The sequence below is a fragment of the Macaca fascicularis genome, chromosome 8, assembly GCF_037993035.2.
Source record: "Macaca fascicularis isolate 582-1 chromosome 8, T2T-MFA8v1.1".
NCBI classification, from domain to species: domain Eukaryota; kingdom Metazoa; phylum Chordata; class Mammalia; order Primates; family Cercopithecidae; genus Macaca; species Macaca fascicularis.
In genome coordinates, this window is record NC_088382.1 from 102611806 (window position 1) to 102633282 (window position 21477).

Sequence of the window (21477 nt, forward strand, 5' to 3'; positions counted from 1 at the left end):
CTTCACATGACTAAGCAAGAGTCTGTGTTTGCTTATGCAGTTGTGGACAGCTTAGTGACCAACTTACAGTTGTTTTTTCCTCCTTATGTACCATACAGGTATGTATATAGATACATATTTGTTCAAAGATTATATGCATGTGCAGGCATGGATATTCATTCTAGTATTAGCATGTGCTCCAAGAGGTAGCTATATATATTAAATTTAGTATATAAAATACAGTTGTCAATTATTTTAAAAAGTACTAAAATATGTCCAGAAAAAAGCAGCATTTCTAATTAAAAATAGAAGCAAAGAATAGAAAATAAAAAGAAAAAATATGTCTTAACTTAAATAATATAACTAAGAACTAAAAATAAAGTTACTTTCCCAGTGAAAATATGCTCTGGGCAGAAAAAAAATGACTAAAATATCAAAATGGAAAATTAGAAAGTGGTCTACTTAATAACAAAGGCTAAGTCTTAATGAAAGTCTACTACATTTCCTGGGATAATTTGATGATATACAGAAAATAATGAGTAAATTATTTCTCAAGTGTGATATATCTAGGAAATAGATCAGTGAAACAAAAAGAGTAATATCACAGCATACAAACAGAAAATTCACATATAGACAGAAAAAATCACAGTTTACATTGCATTCATGTTTAAAATCAAACATCACTTTTTCACATTTTGAAGATTTCCCCCCCTAAATATGGAAAGAAAAACAAGTCAGAGCTTTAATATAATATTTTTTTTCCAACCTGGAACAGCTGCAAAAAACAAATCTTTCTGGAGATAAGCTTGGTTATAAATATCAACATTCCCTTTAAATAAGGGAGTCCAGTTTTCATACCATCTGCCTCTTTCTAAAAGGGAAAAAGTATGAAAATCACAAACCAGGACATTCCCTTTCAAATAAAGCACTTAAAAATGAATGTAGTAAAAAGGCTATGAACTACTCTGAACTCCTATCTTTAAAATTGCCCTATTTAGCTCATATCAGAAAATGGGATTTTTTGAAAGCAAACAACTTTTATTCAATGAATAAACTGCCTAAAGCAATTAATATTTTTAAGTGTTGTTTTCTAATTTTTTCACATTACTGGCCATAATAATAATCTTTGATTGAACCATATTTCTCCTTTATGTGTCATACTCCCTACCTTTTACTTTTCATTTTTTATTTTATTTATTTATTTGTTTGTTTGTTTATTTATTTATTTTTGAGACGGAGTCTCGTTCTGTTGCCCAGGCTGGAGTGCGGTGGCGAGATCTCGGTTCACTGCAAGCTCCGCTTCCCGGGTTCACGCCATTCTCCTGCTTCAGCCTCTGGGTAGCTGGGACCACAGGCGCCTGCCACCACGCCCGGCTAATTTTTTTGTTTTTGTATTTGTAGTAGAGACGGAGTTTCACCGTTTTAGCCAGGATGGTCTCGATCTCCTGACCTCACGATCCGCCCGCCTCGGCCCCCCAAAGTGCTAGGATTACAGGCGTGAGCCACCGCACCCGGCTCATTTATTTTTTTAACCACAAGTGTCACCTCTACTTTTTCTAAAAGTTTTTTAGAGCCTAAAGACCTCCATGTTACCTCTTCCAGTACAAAAATTTAATTATTAACAGACTGGACTTTTAATACAGATTCTATCCTCTGCAAAAATCCTTCCTATGCCTCTCTCAACAGTGTTTTTTTTTGTTTGTTTGCTTATATACTTAAGTTTGGACTTAATCTTAAAGCCTTCTTTCGTGGCTGGGCACGGTGGCTCATGCCTGTAATCCCAGCACTTTGGGAGGCCGAGGTGAGTGGATCACCTGGGGTCAGGAGTTTGAGACCAACCTGGCTAATACGGTGAAACTCTGTGTCTACTAAAAATACAAAAAATTAGCTGGGCATGGTGGTGGACGCCTGTAATCCCAGTTACTTGGGAGGCTGAGGCAGGAGAATCGCTTGAACACGTGAGGCAGAGGTTGCAGTGAGCCGAGATTGCACCACTTCATTCTAGCCTGGGCAATAAGAGTGAAACCCTGCCTCAGGAAAAAAAGAAAAAAAAAAAAAAAAAGGCTTCTTTTTTCTTTTGCCCTTCATTATTTTTCATTCTTTGTTAATGGCCTTGTGATTGAACATTTAAATTTTTCACTGTACCATATCATTACTATTTCAATAATGAAACCCATAAACTACATCCATTACTTAATTCTTTAAAATATTCACAAGAAATAATTAATACAAGATGGTTTACCAAATAGAGCAGTCCAGAGGGTTTTACTGGTTACATCTAACGTAAAGGAATATTAAGTGTAGTAACACTGAGATCACTTGAGGGATAGTAGAAGAAAAATAAGACAGGGAAAACATGTCATCTTCTATTTTAACAATATATGTGTTTAGTCAATTCCCTGAATTACAGTGATAGGATTCTGAAAGGCTACTGAAACAAACGCACATAGGGAGCCCTGACATAATTAATTCTCCTTTTCATATTCATTCTCTCCCTTATTCTTTTTCTCATACACATAAAAACACACCCATATACTGCAAACAAAAAGAACAAAACTGAATTTTTAATCAGGAGCATTTGTGGTAAAGGCACAAAGATTATGCTTACATTTATCCTTCATAGGAAGGATAAATGGTCCTTCATAGGACCATTTCTTATTTTTTAATTCACTTTTATTCTGTTTTAGCTATGGACCACCTAGGTCTTTAATTATAGAAAACAAAGTTGCTCTACAAATGGCAAATGACATTTAATTGCTTACTTGGAATGCTGCATCTTGAGTAAGGAGGAAGGAGAGAGAGAAATTTCGCCACAGTAATGGTCAACAACATTTAATCTCTAAGTATTTAAAACAAATGATCATTTTATGGCAATCAATATTTCCTCCTTCTCATGATTAATGTAGATATTATGAAATGAAGTGAACAATGAGATTATCAGTGTTGCAACAGAAAAGTTGTTTTACCTTATACCTATCAGCTAGTTTAAAATATTTAAAAGCTCTTTTCATATTAAATTTAGTCCACTGTTTATTTCCTCACTTCCGTGAACAAGAATGCAGGGATCTTTGTTTTTACACTGAAGAATTTCAAACAATAAGGACAATGTCTGCACATAGTATATACTCAACAGACATTTTTGAGTAAAAAATTATCCAAAAGACAATTACATTAACTTGAAACATACATATTTGATGTTTAATTATTGTAAGCTTAATTGCAAATGCTTTGAGTTTTCAAATATAAGCAATTACTAAGTTTAGCCCAGTGCTGCCTCCCTTATATATTCTAAATTTGACCTAATGGTTTCCCTGTGCACAGTAAACTGTAACCAGGTCTCTCTGTGCACAGTAAACTGTAACCTTTCCATGTGTAAACAGACTGCAACAGACTTTTGTGCCAATCACTGAGTTTTGGCCAAAGGTGGCCAACTGTTCAAACCAGGCTCAAATGAGGTAAACACCAAGCTGGAACCAATCTGGCTGTTTCTGTACCTAATTTCCATTTTCTGTACATAACTTTCCTTTTTCTGTCCATAAATCTTCCACCACGTGGTTGTGCTAATCTCTCTCTCAGCTTATTCTGGCTTGGGAGGCTTCCTGATTAGAGAATTATTCTTTGCTCAATTAAACTCGTTAAATTTAATTTGTCTAAGTGTTTTCTTTTAATGTTATATTTTATGAGAATCTGAGCCTGATAAAGGGTAGGTTAACTCTTCCCTACTTGTTTCCCTTCTGATTTTGGTCCTTTTTGGTGGTTAACTAAGATAGGCGTATTTAGGTACAGTAAGAATACCTATCTCATATGGCTATGTTGTAATGGTTAAATTAAATAATTTATATTAAGTGCTTCTCACACAGTAGGTGCTCAATAAATGTTATAATCATCATTATATCATGCTGATTTAATTGATTACTATTGAGGCAGTATGCAGTCAAGGAAGGAAGGAAGGAAGGAAGGAAGGAAGGAAGGAAGGAAGGAAGGAAGGAAGGAAAGTTGATGATCTCACACTCATTTTTGAGCTCCATGTATTTAAGGTTCTTAGGATATAAGAATGGTCTCAGAATACACTAAACCTATAACAACTTAATTACATATACAATGTACAATTTCTGCTAGTATTTGATCATTTAAATATCTTCTATCATCAGCTAAGTGGCTTCCACAAAAGTATCTTTGGATGATTTTTAAAATGCCAAATTATGTATGCTATCTTATTGTTCATACATGTTTGAAACTCTGGATTAGTAGAGCAACAATTACATTTAGAAAGTAAATCTTTTTATATACACTGGTTTATCCTGAGGACAGACCTTTTTAAGAACAGAGTGCTGTGGTGTATTTCAAAATGGTTCCTTTTCCCCTCCCCCAGGAATTTTTGTCAGATATTTACTGTGAGAACCTAGTCTCACAATATGTATGTATTTACATACTTAATACACGTACGTATGTACATACAAAGGCTTACACACTAGTCCCCATTTTTAAAGCTGCAAACTTAATCTCTAATCATTGTGGGAATTTGCAAATTATCCTCCAGTCTAAGAAAAAATTTCTCAGGTAAACACTTCTACAATTCTTTATTCTGTATTCTCTTCAGGAGTTGTAAACTTCTTGATGTTTTTTCTACTAAGTTTGTAAGTCACAATTCCTCTTACATACCCACTACATGCATTGTGCAGGTCAATACTGTTCCCCTTACTAGAGCAATAGCCTGACTTTAGATAAAACTGGTTCTGCCATAAAAGCCTCAAACTTTTAATTTCCAATGATAAGTTTAGCAACTCAAATATTTAAAATAACCCTAGGTCTAATACGTAATGGCAAATAACAAATACAATTTTAGAAAAGCCCTTATAGTACATTCCAACCAATATCTTCCAAAACCTTTAAGAAAATGTCCACAAATATTCTACTTTTCTATTTTCTTTTTGAATATTAAACTTTAGTAAAACATTATACAGATCTCCCTCCATAACCATCGGGGATTGGTTCCAGGACTCCTGTGGAAACCAAAATCCACAGGTGCTGGAATCCCTTACATAAAATGGTGTAGCATTTGCATTAACCTATGTTGTACATTCCCCTGTATTCTTTAAATCATCTTTAGATTATGTATAACATTTAATACAATGTAAAAGCTACATAAACAATTGTTTACTGTATTTTTTTGTTATTTTTTATTGTTGTATGGCTATTTTTATTGTTTTTTTTTTTTTTTATCCTTAGTGGTTTTGATCTGCAATTGCCTGAATACATGGATGCAAAACCCCTTGATATGGAGGGCCAACTGAAAATTTTTTACTAAAAAATCTGTCATCTAAAAAATATATCATAGGCTTCCAGTTTCCATTTCTGTATGTAAGGAGCTTAGAAGTCACCACTCCATCCCTTTTCCAAGTAAAAAATTAAACAGACTGAAAAATCAGCACGCCTTTTGGATTCTTAAGAAAAATGAGGACACAGAGCACAATTCTGACCCTCAAGATTGGAGAAATAGGCAAATGCAGAAGTCACAGCTTACCAGCCAGAAACCCGTGAGTGGAAAGTGTCAAAGGAACCAGTGGTCTGGTAGAAAAATATGAACTGTAATTGACAAATTGCTAGAAGCTCAGGATGAAAAAGTCTTAATTAAAAACTCTAGGGGAACCAAGACAAAGAAGGACTCCCACACTCTGTGAGTTTCACCACCAGGAGCTCAACTAGCTTCTCACAGTAAATATCTGAGAAATATCCCAGTGGGAGGGGAAAAGGAACCATTTTGAAATATGCTACAGCACTCTGTTATTCTTAACAAGATACTTCCTCAGGAGAAACTAGTTAATCAAAGGTGAACTTGCTGGGTACTGTCAGAGCCTAACTGACCTGAGGAACGGTAAACCCCTAACTCTAGCCCACTCTAGCTTTCCATGTGGAAGAAGAGAAATACTCAACTCCAGGCCACTCTTGCCATCCTGTCTTCACTAAAGTGGGGGGAAAAGGGAGAAACACTTATGAAGCTCACAGTCTAAAAGCCAATTCTCACTAAATGACTAAGACCTAATAACAGGACTACAGAGAACACCACCTAGCCCCATACGTTACCACCGTGTTACTAGAGGCCTATTTACAGCAGTTCCTTTTATCCAGTACATCATATCCAGCTATCAAGAAAAAAATTACAAGGCATAATAAAAGACAAAACAAAACAAAAAAACAAAACAAAAAAACCCCACAATTTGAAGAGATACACAAGCATCAGAACCAGACATGGCAGGGATGTTGAAATTATCAAACTGGAAACTTAAATATGATTAATATGCCAAGGGCTCTAATGGATAAAGTAGACACCATGCAATAACAGATGGAGAATGTAAGCAAAGCGATGGAAATCTTAAGAAGGAACCAAAAAAAATGCTCGTGATCAAAAACACAATAGCAGAAATGAAGAGTGCCTTTGATGAGCTTATTCATAGATTGAACACTAGCTGAGGAAAGATCTCTAAGCTTGAGGTAAATCAATAGAAACCTTCAAAACCAGAAAACAAAGATAAAACACACACACACACACACACACACACACAGAGAGAGAGAGAGAGAGAGAGAACAGAATACTCAAAGATTGTGGTACAACTCTAAAAGGTTCCCATATGCATAATGGGAATAGCAGAAGATGAAGAAAATACCAGAAAATATCAGAAGATGAAGAAAAAGATAAGAACAGAAGAAATATTTGAAACAATAATGACTGAGAATAAATGTCAGACACCAAACCATAAATCCAAGAAGCTCAGAGAACATCAAAAACGATAAATGTCAAAAAAAACTACACCTAGGTATATCATCTGAAAATGCTTTTAAATACCTTTTACCTGGATATCTTATACTCCTTTAAATCAGTACAAAGGTATGACAGTCATTAATGCAACTCATTAATCTTACAATTCCCCTTTCCCTCTGGATAGAAGGCAATACTGCACTTCATAGTTCCTCATTCAAAATTTAGCAATTTGCTTTGACCAGTGAAACTCTAAATGCCAGTACGTAATGAGCCACACTCCCTTCCCACTGCTGCAGTGATCATGGAAGTATATTTGGATAAAACCTTCAATATCTTGGGTCCAGAACTGTCCTATCAACTCATTTTGGATATGTAGTTTGTGTGTTGTGTTAAGATATTGAAATTTGGGCTTGCTTTTTCTACAGTATAACCTGAGCTCCTCTGACTGATACAAAGGATTACTTTTCTCCAAAAGCCTTTCATAAGTACGACATAGTCTGATTTAAATGCTGCTTCTCCAAGTGATGACAGCATTCTATTCATACTCTTATTATAAAACAATACTATAGTAATATGGCTGCTGGAATTATCCATTTCCTTTGTTAAACTATACTCCTGAAGGTAGGAACTGTTAATGCCTAGCTCTTAGTAAGTAGTTAAAACACATTTACTGGATTCACTGATCATTCATGCATTCACTCATCAAGGGCCAGGGGCCACTCTGGTTACTAGAGATAGAGTGAAAACAGAGCAAACGAAAATTCCTGCCTTCATATGCCTTATATTCTTATGAGGAATAATGATAATAAGCAAGACAAATAAGTGTAAATACATAGTTTAACAGATAGTGACAAAAATCATAGAGCAAAGAAAAAATATAAAGCGTTGGATGGTCATCCATTTAGAAGGTGAACTTTTAATAAAGACCAAAAGAAAAGGAAGGAAATTGGTCAAGCAATTGCTATATATGGATGAAGAACAATTCAGTAGAAAGAATAGCAAGTGTAAAAATTCTGAGATGAGAAAATGCCTGGCATGTTAGAGAGCAAAAAGGAAGGCAGTATGCCCAGGCCAAGAGGATGATGATGAGAACAGTTAAAGATGAAATTAGAGGAGTAACAATGGTTCAAGTATTGTAGAGACATTTAGGCCAGTTTAAAAGCTTTATTTAGATTTGATGTTGAGTAAAATGAAGAGCTATTTAAAGGCTTTGAGTAGAGTGAGGAGTGGGAAAGAACAGTAAGCGATTAGGTCAGAGATAAACAGAGGCCGATATTCTTCCATTTTATGTCATATTTCCTCTCTCCACAATACACGAGAAAAATGGATGTATCAACTTACTAAGAAATATTGCTGAGTAAATGATATTTTATGATGATATTAATCTGTTCATTACTTAATATGCAGGACAGTGATTAAAACCAATAAATAATTACCAAAATATTGCAATATACCAAAGTATAATGATGCACTAAACATCAAGACAGACCAAGAATTTAATGTAGCAACAAATCTTAATAGACAATTGATAATACTAAACATTTAACAAATAAATCAGTTATAAATGTATGGCTTTATAAATGTTACTTCATTTATTTGGATTTGCTGAAATATCACAAAATAAATACAAGTAAAAACATTTCCTTATTGTGATACTGCCTTCCATAAGAAAAAACTATGCTTGGAACCCAGGTTCATTGCCAGAAGAAAACAACCCAAAGCAATAAGTACAAAGTGAAAGAAAACAAACCACAAATCAAAACACCTTTTGCAAAATGTTCAAATAAACACACCTTGCGTTGTGTCTTTGATGCTGCCAAGTCTAAACTCTGGAGAGCTGCCAAGGGGTAAGATGTTTCCAAAGCCAAGGTCTTTAGTTAGGTAGCTGTGCTTGCATTCCTGGCAAATTCAATTCCAAATACCAAAAATAATATTCTTGGTGATTTTTCTTACTGAAATTCAAAACAAAGTATATAGAAATAGTAAATGGATGATCTCCAGTTCCCTAATTGTCCACAAATTTAAATCACAGGGAAAACATTTCCAAAAGGTGTTTCTTGGTTTGCTAACTGTTATTTATTCAATCTGAATATGTTTCTATGCGAAATATAATTGGAAATTGTTGCATATTATGCCCCATTTTAACAAGGCACATTCTCATATTATTATGAAGGCTCTGAGAAGTACTGTAACAGAAAAATCTGTTTAAATTTATGTGACCCAGTGTGTCTTAAACAATTATCTGAAAAGTAGCAGAAGATGCTTCTACTGTTTTCTAAAGTCAAGCATTAATGTAAAGAGACTGATATAAAATTATTTTGTTATTTTAATTTGCACAAGGCTGACTTAAAAAACAATTATATTTATTCAGTCTTAAATGTTTAAGTATATGTTACTTTCTAAATGCCCATTTTAAAAGCAACATGGAATAACAAGCAGGTAATGCATGATTTATTCATTTTTGTACAGTGAATATTTACCGAATACCTATTAAATGCCAGGCAATGAACTTATATCTAGTTTTACACTGCAATTGCTCTCATGTGGATAAGAATATAAAATTTAAATATTTCCAAACTGCTGTCTAATAATAATACCAAATCAAAATTTAACCCCAACTATTCGGGAACACAAGCTTTACTTTACTAATTCTAATGAGATAATTAATAATAGCAATTTTGGGGTTGCTTTTAAATAGTGTTAACAATACAAGTCAAGAGTAATAATACGAAAGAATAATCTTTTTTAACAAAGGTGCTACAAAATAATAAAGTGGGACCCTTACCTCACAGCAAACACAAACTTTATTCAAGATGAATCACAGAACTAAATGCAAAGACTAAAACTATAAAACATTTAAAGGAAAACATGGGAATAAAACTTTATTACTTTGAGTTAGAAAATAGTCTCTTAGACACAGCACCAAAAGCACAAGCAACAAAATAAAAAACAAATTGAAGTGCATTAAAATAAAAATTTTGTGCTTTAAAGAACATGACCAAAAAAGTGCAAAGACAGTCCACAGAATAGAAGAAAATACTTGCACACCATATATATGATAAAGGTCTTATGCCCAGAATATAGAAAGAATTCTCACAGCTCAACATAAAAGATCAAATAGTACAATTTTTAAATGGGCAAAATATTTGAACAATTTTCCAGAGAAGACATACAAATTGCCAAAAAGCACATGAAAAGATGCTCAACATCAGTAGTCGTTAGGAATATCCAAATAAAAACCATGATGAGATACCACTTTATTCCTAGTAGGAAGGCTATTTTAAAAAAAAATGCAAGAGGAGATGAGGATGTGGAGAAACTGGAACCTTCATACATTGCTGGTAGAAATGTAAAATGATACGGCCACACTTGGAAAAATTTGGCAGCTCCTCAAAAATCCAAATACAGAGTTACTGCGTTACCAGCAATTTTACTCTTAGATATATATATCCAAGAAAAATGAAAACATTTCTGCACAAAAACTTATATACAAATGCTCATACCAGCGTTATTCTTTTTTTTTTTTTTTTTTTTTGAGACAGAGTCTCACTCCGTCGCCCAGGCTGGAGTGCAGTGGCCGGATCTCAGCTCACTGCAAGTTCCTCCTCCTGGGTTCATGCCATTCTCCTGCCTCAACCTCCCAAGTAGCTGGGACTACAGGGGCCCGCCACCACGCCTGTCTAATTTTTTGTATTTTCAGTAGAGACGGGGTTTCACCGTGTTAGCCAGGATGGTCTATATCTCCTGACCTCGTGATCTGCCCGCCCCGGCCTCCCAAAATGCTGGGATTACAGGCATGAGCCACCGCCTCCGGCCATAGCAGCATTATTCTAATAGCCGAAAAGTAGAAACAACTCATGATGAACAGGTATATAAATGTGGTATATATCGATATGATGGAATATTAAAAAGAATGAAATACTGATAATGCTGCAACATGGATGAACCTTGTAAACATGTGTCTAAGTGAAAGAAGTCAGTCACAAAAGTCCACTTAATACATAACTTCTATTGTTCCCTTTATATGAAATGTCCAGAATGGGAAGGTCAATAGAGAAAGAAAATAGATCAGTGGTTGCTTAAGGGGGCGGAGGCAGAAGGGATGGGAACTGACATAATGGGTACAGAATTTCTAGTTGAGATAATGAAAATATTCTGAAATTAGATAGTTGCACAATATTGGGAGTATTCTAAAAACCCATGAATTGTACACTTTAAAATGGTAAACCTTATGATTGTGAAATATAGCTCAATAAAGCTGTTATTACAAGTGCCATAAAAATACAAGTCTACAGTCCTTATCTAAAATGTTTGGGCCAGATATGTCTTGAATGATTTTAGATTATAAAAATGTAATAAATCCCATCTGCTATAATTACGTAACACTCCTGAAAGGATGTGGGGGAAGCACATTAATACTTCATAGAAAAATCTTACGCCTACTAATTACGTAAATAGTCCCATGTCATTTCAAGTCTGGTTTTTGTCTCAATTAAGTTTGTAGAAAACTTGACAAAGTTTAATTCTGCAATTTGTGGATTTTGAAAATGCAAGTGATGGGTGTTAGGAGCCTTATTAATGATGATTGTTAATATTAGTAATAATAGCAGCTACCCATTTGTTGACTAGCAACTAATGTGGCAAACACTTTGGTAAGCATATCACATATCATAAATTTTCATAACATTTCTGTGTGATAGGTACAATTTCCCAACTGAGGAAACTGAGTTTCCTAATGATTAACTGACTTGCCCAAACATGCAAAGTTGACAGGGAAAGGAGCAGAGATTTGAACTCAAATCTATCTGATCATAGAGCTTACTTCTCTTTCCTCTATGTATTAGAGTATGTTCAGACCATTCGCCAGAACTACAGACTCTACCTCTGTAAAACGGAGTAAGGGCCTTTTTACATATACATACAAGTATACATAAGCATATATACATATATGTAAGTAGGTATATAAATATACATATGTATGTAGGTATATAAATATACATATATGTATGTTTATGTGTACATACACATATACACATATATACATACACATATATATGTGAAGTAAGAATGAAACAAAGTATTTTTATGAAAATGTGTCAAATATAAAGGTCTACATAACTATGAGACAACATCATCTGAATAACTATTTTCATTATATATCTAAATCAAGGTTCAAAGGGGATATGTATTCAGTCAAATTCTACAAAGGCATTCCAAACAAATGTATTAATTTTACTAGAAGAAATGCTAAGCATTAATTTAAACATTGTTTTTAAATATCTAAGCAAAGAAAATCTAAATATATTCAAGTGGTCTATAACTAAACTATCATCTCAAGCTTTCATAAAGTTTTTATAAGCCATATGTAAAAGTGATGCAGTATGCAAGCATATACATTATGTTTTGTCTTAAAGCAGTTCTATCTACTGAGAAACAAAAACAGATTATGTGTTTACTTTATAAGTAACTTCTTAATATTCTAAAAATGTTAATGATTTACGTTTATTTAACAGCCTACTCACATAAGTTTACCTACCATGTAAGTTCCTAGAGTAACTAGGGGATTGTTTATATATTCCCCCTAAAAGGAAAACCTATGTATACCTCTATACAACTTTTATTCCATGAAAGTATAATCATAGAATTAAAGGATTTTATAAGGTGTGGTACAGTATTTGAAAAAGCTTCAGAACCATTTTAAAATACCAATTCGATCATGTTGCTCTCCATTTGAAAACCTGAAATGGATCCTCATTGCCTACAAGATGCAAATAGTTTTGCGTGTCATATAAGAGGCTTCTCAGCCTTTGCCAGCAGGTTCATATTGCCTCAACTCTAGCCACTTTTCTCTAGATTAGGCCCCAATCACTAAACTTCTTTTGATTTTCCACCACAAGAACCCATTGACAGCTTAATAGCTTTCCAAATCTTGTTATACTTATTTCAATGTTGCTCAGCCCTAGCCATGTCTAACTTGAATTCATAGGCACCCTTCATGACCCCATTTCAATCAATTACGTACTTTCTCTGTACAATTCACCTATACCTGCTGGACAAATCTTTGGTTATCTGATTGATATGTAACTCACTTATTAAATATTGTACATACTTATCTCTATAAACATCTAGAATTTTGGCATATAATGGTATACATTATTTCTTATTATAATATTGAAATATTTTATTTCATCTTTGGAAATAAAACTGTAAAATATGTACATGAATTTTGTTTTGTTTATGGAATAGAGATGGAAAAGAGAAGATGTGGATTACAAAATGCAAACAATAAGAGATTCCTGAAGTTAACATTAACCCATATTAGACCAAAGAGATGCTGGGGTAAGTCAAAAGTACAATTTTGGCCAGGCGCGGTGGCTCACGCCTGTAATCCCAACACTTTGGGAGGCTGAGGTGGGCGGATCACCTCAGGTTGGGAGTTCGAGACCAGCCTGACCAACATGGAACAACCCTGTCTCTACTAAAAATACAAAATTAGCCGGGTGTGGTGGTGCATTCCTGTAATCCCAGCTACTCGGGAGGCTGAGGCAGGAAATTCGCTTGAACCAGGGAGGCAGAGGTTGTGGTGAGCTGAGATCGCCCCACTGCACTCCAGCCTGGGCAACAAGAGTGAAACTCCGTCTCAAAAAAAAAACACACACACACAATTTCACATTTTTCTCAAAATATTTGACAATGTTCTTTTCACTTGTTTAAATACCAGAATATGCTTTAAGAGGTTATGATCAAAGGGCATTTGGGATAAAACATAGATTACATGGCTTTGTAAAATAGCAACAATTAACTGAACATTGGTAGTTTCTGTTTGTTAGCGCTCAAAAAAAAAGTACCATAGGAAAGGGGGTCCCAAAAGGGAACTGCAGATGACTGAAGGCCCTGAACTAAGGTATGCTATGGTAAGAGGCACTGTGGAAGAAAGGCAAAAGCCCCACTCTACTCCCAGCTATGTAGTCCTGGGTAAAAGTTACTTAGTCTCTCTGTAAGATGAGGCAAGTGGGAGAGAATAATTTCCTTATCCCTAAAGAAGTTGAACAAAAACAGGGTCCATTTAGGCTTAAAATTGTGCGTTTTTCTGAGGAGCAAGTCAATAGCTTTCCTTGGTTTCTTAAAGTGGTAAATGACACCAAAAAGGTTAGTCATCCTTGCATTAAAAGGTAATGTTTCCCAATCTTCTCAGGTGTGTGTGTATATATATATATATATATATATATATATATATATATACCTAGTGATATTAAAGCGGAAAAAGTATCGTTCAAGACATTACAGGTGCTACCTAACCAGAGCCAACACAGAATCAATAATGAACAGACGAGCGAATTTCTTCCCCATTTCTAAATAACCCAAAGGTTAAAAAAAAATCACAAAGGAAATTTGAAAATACTTAAAGCTGAATGGCAATACTTATACGTGTTTATAAATTCAGATCATATAGACAAAAACATTGAGTGTAATCAATAATGCTTTACATTTGTGTAGATCATAAATGATACTTTCACAATCAATTATTCCTCATTTTTTAGGGCATATCCTAGAGGCTCCAATTTACAGATAATAAAACAATTACGAGAGTTATTGCCCAAGGACAAACATTTCTTAACCCTGCCAGTTTCCGGACTTTTAGGCCCATGCTCTTTCCAATGTTAACAAGCAGTACAAGCTTCCTTCCTGGGGGTTTACACGGTAAACCTGGCAGAGGCAAGTAAAAGATTTTTACCTCTTCTGTGTTTTCTTTCTGGAATGTACTCTGTCTCTGAATCATTGGCAGACAGAGTATATGAGCAAACAAAGGGAGATTTGAAATGGTTATCTAAGGTTACCATCTCATACCATACTTGTTGATCATTAAGTATGAGCCGAGTGAAGCAAAAACAGCTCTACAGGTTTAGCACACCTCTCCACAGTAGAGAATGAAAGGGAGATTATACATTGGGGCTCCTCCAGCAATAAATTGCTTCAACTTCTTCAGGAGGCTTATTAAGCTCAAACAAGCAGCAGAGAACTCCAAGTAGGAGAAACCTGATCTCCAATCCCCTTTTCCTAGACATCGACGTGGACACCAACATCTGATGGATTCAGGAATTCACCAAGCTCCAAGAAAAATACCCCCGCCCCCCAACCTCACCACTACCAATAAAGCCACCTAATCCTGTCTGAGTCTCTTCTCTGCAAATGTTTTGGTATGCAAATACTCGTTCATTAATAAGAGGAAGCGGGAGAAAGAGTGGAGAGGAGTACCACGGGAAAGGGGGCCCCATAAGGGAACTGCAGAACCCAGAGAGCTGCACAGAGAAATAAGCGGCCGCGAGTTATCGGACATCACAAAGGAGCCAATCCCGAGCCGCGTGGAAGACCTTGGAAGATGGGCGGGCCTAACATGTCCAGGGCCCAGCGGCTGGCGCCAGACAAGCTGGCAGGGCGGGAACCGCGCGTTCCTTAGCAACCGCAACGGCCACGCCCACCGAACCTAGCACCCTCCATCCCCCACCCCGCAGCCAGCGCCCTGCTCCTCGGGAACGGGTCCTTCAGTGATCATCGTACCTACTGGGTTTCCTGGACTCCGGGTTTCTCTTGCAGAGCCTCCCTCCGCCCAGCCCGCCCAAGTGCCGCTCCCAGGGACGGAACGATCGTCTCCTAAACGCTTTAGGGCTCGCTAAGGAGGTGCGCCCGTTTTCATTCCCGGACCCCGAGCTTCCTGGGCAGGGTCTCCCCAATCCCCTCGCATTCGCCGGACACACACCTCAGCTCTGCCAAGGCAAGGGCCGACAAACTTCGTGTCCGGTGGGAAATGTTGCTGTCCACGGTCCTGTCACTCAGGGGCAGGGGCGGGACGAGCCAGCCGCACACCCCTACACTCAAAGAGTGAGGCGGAAAAGAGGCGGGGCTATGCCTGCAGGGGCGGGACCAGGCCTCAGCCTGCTCTCGGATTCGTCGGCCTTTCTCCCGCCTCTACGCCGGTCCAGGACGCAAAGGCGCTGGACCTGAGGCCTTTCCCTCATTTTGATGCCACGCTGGAGTGCTAATACCTATCTCACGAGGTGACTGTAGAAATTAAAAATAAAGGCTGTGGCTTGTTTTGTAAATATAAAACGGAAAACTATGTTATTTTGATTACTAAACCCTCCCATCTCACACACACACACTCTCCAATTCACAGGATCATCCGTAAGAAGCATCCCTAAGTGGAAGGGTGCACTGTCTGTGTAAACAATGAATTCGTTGCACATTCAAACAGCAAAAAAGAAAAGAATCGTTTTATATTAACATTAACCAGAGATTAATAAATTTAGGAAAGACTGCAAAACATGACCTACAATTAAGATTTAGGAACCTCTGTTCAGGTACTCAATCTTCACATCTACAAAATGGGAATGAAATATTAAGATGTTAGTTATTTGAAAAGTATTCGAATATTGAATGCTTTATACATTATACTCATGTAATCCTTACAAAACCCACTAAAAGTATCCACAGCCTATGAACAATGAAACACAGGCTAAGAAAGACTAGATTTATTCAATCTAAGTGCCTGCAGTCATCATTTTTAATATTGTGGTAAACTAAATCTAAAATTCCTTCAAAAAATTATGCAACCTCCAGTTTAATTTTTATCTTGCTCACATAAAAGTCACCTTCCTCTAGGCCAGCCCCATCATATCTTTTTTCAAAAGCCCTTGAGAAAGAAAGTAGCATACAAAAAAAAAAAAAAAAAAAAAACTGAGACAAGTATAAATAGACTAACCAGAAGGCTTTCTGAAATCTCACAGGATATTATGGCCAGGAATTGAATCCAAAATGTAATTTTATTTTCTGTCCTCCTAAATCATTTTCTGGTCTCCAGTTCCTCTCCCAGAAATAAAGGTAGAGTTAAATGAGATTATATTAATACACTTAACCAGATTACTTATGTGTGTGGCTTTAAAATAGTGAAACTCTTTTTCCTTCCATATTAAACCAAAACCCAGAAGGGTTTATCTTGTCTGATACGGTTGTAGTAAGAAAAAAGAAAAAAAAAAAAAAAAGAGTACCTCTGGACAAGGGCCTTGAGATTCAATTAAAATGTTCATCATACTGTGATGCAATTGTTGGAATAAAAGAAACCCATTCCAATTACAAATAATTTTACACTCTTGACCTCCTGAATTTCCAAATTCTTCTGAAAGCTTGCTAAATGTGAATAACTCTCTATAAAACTTTCCTGATTTGTATGACTCAGAGTCCCCATTTTTTTTTAACCTTTTAAAAATATTTCTTTTGGTCAGGCACTGTGTCTCATGCCTATAATCCCAGCACTTTGGGAGGCCGAGGTGGACGGATTGCCTGAGGTCAGGAGTTCCAGACCAGCCTGGACAACATGGTGAAAACCCATCTCTACTAAAAATACAAAAATTAGTCAGGCATGATGACGGGCACCTGTAATCCCAGCTACTCAGGAGGCTGAGGCAGGAGAATGGCTTGAGCCTGGGAGGCAGAAGTTGCAGTGAGCCGAGATTGCATCATTGCACTCCAACCTGGGCGACTGAGTGGGACTCCATCTCAAAAAAAAGAAAAAGAAAAAAAGAAAAAAAAAATTGGTTTTAGACTAAAAAGAAAGTGTTATGATTATATATTAATAAGTATATAAATAAAGGCTGTAAGATTTAAATAAAAGTGGTGAATGTACTTGAGTCCATTTTCATTACATATTTAAAGATGTACAGGAAGTGCATTTGTTTGAATATTCTCACATATATAAGATATTATAATTTAAATAAATGTATTATATGCATGTACATGTGTAATCATTGAAATAAACACAGCTGTATACTACCCATATGTAGAGCTCCAGATGTTTGAAGCATGCACTCAAATTTCTGGAACTTTACATCTTGGTGTCTAGTTAAACATCCAGTAGAAAATATGTTCTAAATGCATAGAAATACATTTTATAACTGTATCTATTGTTTCAAAATAAGAATGGAACAGCAAATAATGAGTCTCCACCACTGCATTTCTTTTGTGAACCTATTTTTATGAGATGAGCTAGTCCCAGCTAATTGTTCTACAAACAGTTTGCTAATCTACAAAATGGGCACCAGCCAACTTACTCTGTATGAATTTAACTATTGTAAAGTTGTCTTTCAAGTGTTTTTCAAAATAATTAAAATCCTAAATATTTCTAATTAATACTCCCAAGTAGAACATAATTTCAAGGGTGTAGTGCCAGCTATTTCTTTTACAAATGATATGTAGATAAAAGAGACATATTGTAAATTTTGGAGTAGAAGAGTCTCATGCCATTCAAACCTCAATTATTTATTTTTTACCTCATGTCCTACTATAAACCTTGGAACATGTATAATTTGAAATCCTTCCCTAGGCCCAAATGTATATTACAAGAATTTATGAAGAACAAACATAATTTATACAATAAATAATTATATCTTAGGAACACTGAACAAGAAGTAAATAGCTTAATGTAAAATTAAAACCTCCAGATGTATGTTATATGCTTATTTCTTTACCATATAAAGACATATACTATTGACTTACATTGCTAGCAAGTTGAAATATAAACTAGAATCTAATAATTGTGTGTGCTAAAACCTTTGTCCTAGATGAATATACATCTTGCTTGAAATTTGAAAAAAAAAATCTATTTGAATCATTTGCAAAAATTTGTTTTAGAAACATGAAGCTCAAATATCTTAACAAAATTATGATTCTATCAAAAGTGAATGATGCATATTACTTAATCTCATTCAGCAGTCCTTTGCCCTAAATTGTAAGACAAAATAATTACCCGACATGACTCTGAGTAGCTTGGATCGCTTAATAGATCAAATACACATATTGCTATTTCCTTTCAATCATCCTAGGACAATATCAGGGAGGCAGTTAGGGCGAATTTTGTTTAAAACACTTAAAGCAATGATTTCTTGTGTAAGTTCATTTAAGAAAGCCCTGTGATCCCCAAAGTCTATGCTTGAAAGGTTTGGTTTTAACTTATAGTACTGTATTTTAAACCACTTAATAAAAACTGGAAAATGGGTTTGCTTTTCTTACAGAAAAAATTCCTTTTGAAAACTCAGAAAAAGTAATAAAACATAAAAATATTTTCACTGACTTGTATATTATTTGAATTTAGAGTTACATAGCACTTATGTAGAATGAACTCCATGGAAAGGATGCAGGACAAGCAAGTTCAAAATTGAGGCTTAGGCTGGGTGTGTTCTTGGCTTTGACAGGAAAGAATTCAAAGGCTAGCTGATGGTGATAGCAATTCTTATTAAACTAAGAGTATACATCAGCAGTATAGGTACTGCTTGGCAGTGTGCTCGGAGTAGCAGCTCAGAGGCAGTTCTGCACTCATATGTACACTCACTTTTATATATGCAAATTAAGTGGTGGTTTATGCAGAAATTTCTAGGATGAGGATGATAACTTCCAGGTTGTAGGGTCATTGCCATGGAAAGGGGCAGTAACTTCTGGGTGTTGCCATGGCAATGGTAAACTCACATGGCACACGGGTGTGCATGTCTTATGGGGAGGTGCTTCCCCCCGAAACTATTTTAGCTAGTCCTCAGATTGGTCCGCTTTCCAAGTACCGCGCCTACAGAGTTTAGTGCAGCCTCCTACCTCAGAAAGCATGGACCTACATTAGAAAATGCATAGTTCAATGCTTGTTTGCCTTTTGAAGATTTGAATTCAAAATTGTTTCTGAAATCTAGAAAAATATTATCTCAAAATATTCTTCAGATATAAGAACTTATATAGATAATTATTTCATAAGTGAAAGAAAGATGGAGTCACATATGCAAACATATTGATATAATTTCAAATGTGTAACTGGCAGCCATTTCTCTCATTTTTTAAAAAATTACACTTTAAGTTCTGGGATATATGTGCAGAAAGTGCAGATTTGTTACATAGGTATACACATGCCATGATGGTTTGCTGCACCCATCAGCCCGTCATCTACATCAGGTATTTCTCTTAATGCTACCCCTCCCCTGGCCTCCCACCCCACCGACAGGCCCTGATGTGTGATGTTCCCCTGCCTGTGTCCATGTGTTCTCATTGTTCAACTCCCACTTATGAGGGAGAACATGTGATGTTTGGTTTTCTGTTCCTGTGTTAGTTTGCTGAGAATGCTTGTTTCCAGCTTCATCCATGTCCCTGTAAGGAACATGAACTCATCCTTTATTATGGCTGCATAGTATTCCATGGTGTATATGTGCCACATTTTCTTTATCCAGTCTATTATTGATGGGCACTTGGGTTGGTTCCAAGTCTTTGCTATTGTGAATAGTGCCGCAATAAACATACGTGGGCATGTGTCTTTATAGTAGCATGATTTATAATCCTTTGGGCATATACCCAGTAATGGGATTGCGGGTCAAATGGTATTTCTGGTTCTAGATCCTTGAGGAATCACCACACTGTCTTCCACAATGGCTGAACTAATTTATACTCCCACCAACAGTGTAAAAGTGTTCCTTTTGAAAAGTGTCTTCTTTTGAAAAGTGTCTGCTCATATCCTTCACCCACTTTTTGATGGGGTTGTTTTTTTCTTGTAAATTTGTGTAAGTTCCTTGTAGATTATGGATATTAGCCCTTTGTCAGATGGATAGATTGAAAAAGTTTTCTCCCATTCTGTATGTTGCCTGTTTACTGTGATGACAATTTCTTTAGCTATATGGAAGCTCTTTAGTTTAAGTAGATCCCATTTGTCAATTTTGACTTTTGTTGCAACTGCTTTTGGAATTTTAGTTGTAAGGCTTTTCCCATGTTTATGTCCTAAATGATACTACCTAGGTTTTCTTCTAGGGATTTTATGGTTTTAGGTCTCATGTTTAAGTTTTTCATTCATCTTGAGTTAATATTTGTATCAGGTGTAAGGAAGGGGTCCAGTTTCAGTTTTCTGCATGTAGCTAGCCAGTTTTCCCAACACCATTTATTAAATAGGGAATCATTTTCCCATTGCTTGTTTTTGCCAGGTTTGTCAAAGATCAGGTGGTTGTAGATGTGTAGTGTTATTTGTGAGACCTCTGTTCTGTTCCACTGGTCTATATATCGGTTTTGGTAGCAGTATCATGCCCTTTTGGTTACTGTAGTATAGATTGAAGTCAGGTAACACAATGCCCCCTCTTTGTTCTTTTTGCTTAGAATTGTCTTGGCTATATGGGCTCTTTTTTGGTTGCATATTTAGAATTGTGTTTTTGTGTTTCCAAGTATTTGACAGCTGTCTAACATCTTATGGTTATTGACTTTTAAATCCATTGTAGTTAGAAAATATACATTGTAAGATTTCAAACTTTTGAAAATTATTGACACTTATATTATAGCCCAGCATATGGTTTATCTTTATGACTGTTCTCAGTGTATTTGGAAAAAAAATATGTGTATTCTGAAATTGTGGACGGCAGTATTCTCTAAATGTCTATTATAGTCTATATCCTTACGACAGTGGTTTTTTTTTTTCTTGCTTTTAAAAACATTTTATTTATTTATTTTATTTATTTATTTTACTTTAAGTTCTGGGATACATGTGCAGAATGTGCATATTTGTTACTTAGGTGTACACATGCCATGGTGATCCATACCAGTGTTTTTAAGTATATTCTATAACTTACTGAAAGAAAAGTGTTAAATCTCCAACTATGCTTGTGCATTTCTTTATATTTTCTTTTTTTAAAAAAAAATTTTTTTAAATTTTAGATTCCAGGATACATATGCAG

General features: G+C 35.7%; 1 protein-coding gene across 7 annotated transcripts in view; it reads right to left on the minus strand.

The window, feature by feature from the left end:
* The window catches only part of TRIQK (triple QxxK/R motif containing), a 69656-nt gene extending 54021 nt beyond the window's left edge, over positions 1-15635 (minus strand). For 2 of the 7 annotated variants that reach the window (XM_005563684.4, XM_005563683.4), the window contains exons 1-2: positions 15498-15635; positions 8533-8691 (exon numbers count right to left, since the gene is read on the minus strand). The gene's annotated coding sequence lies outside the window, so the exon portion shown is untranslated. Of the gene's footprint in view, positions 1-8532; positions 8692-15298 lie in introns of all 7 variants that reach the window. The other 5 variants (XM_074000044.1, XM_005563685.4, XM_005563691.4 and 2 more) reach the window with 3 other exon arrangements.
* Positions 15636-21477: the final 5842 nt, after the last annotated feature.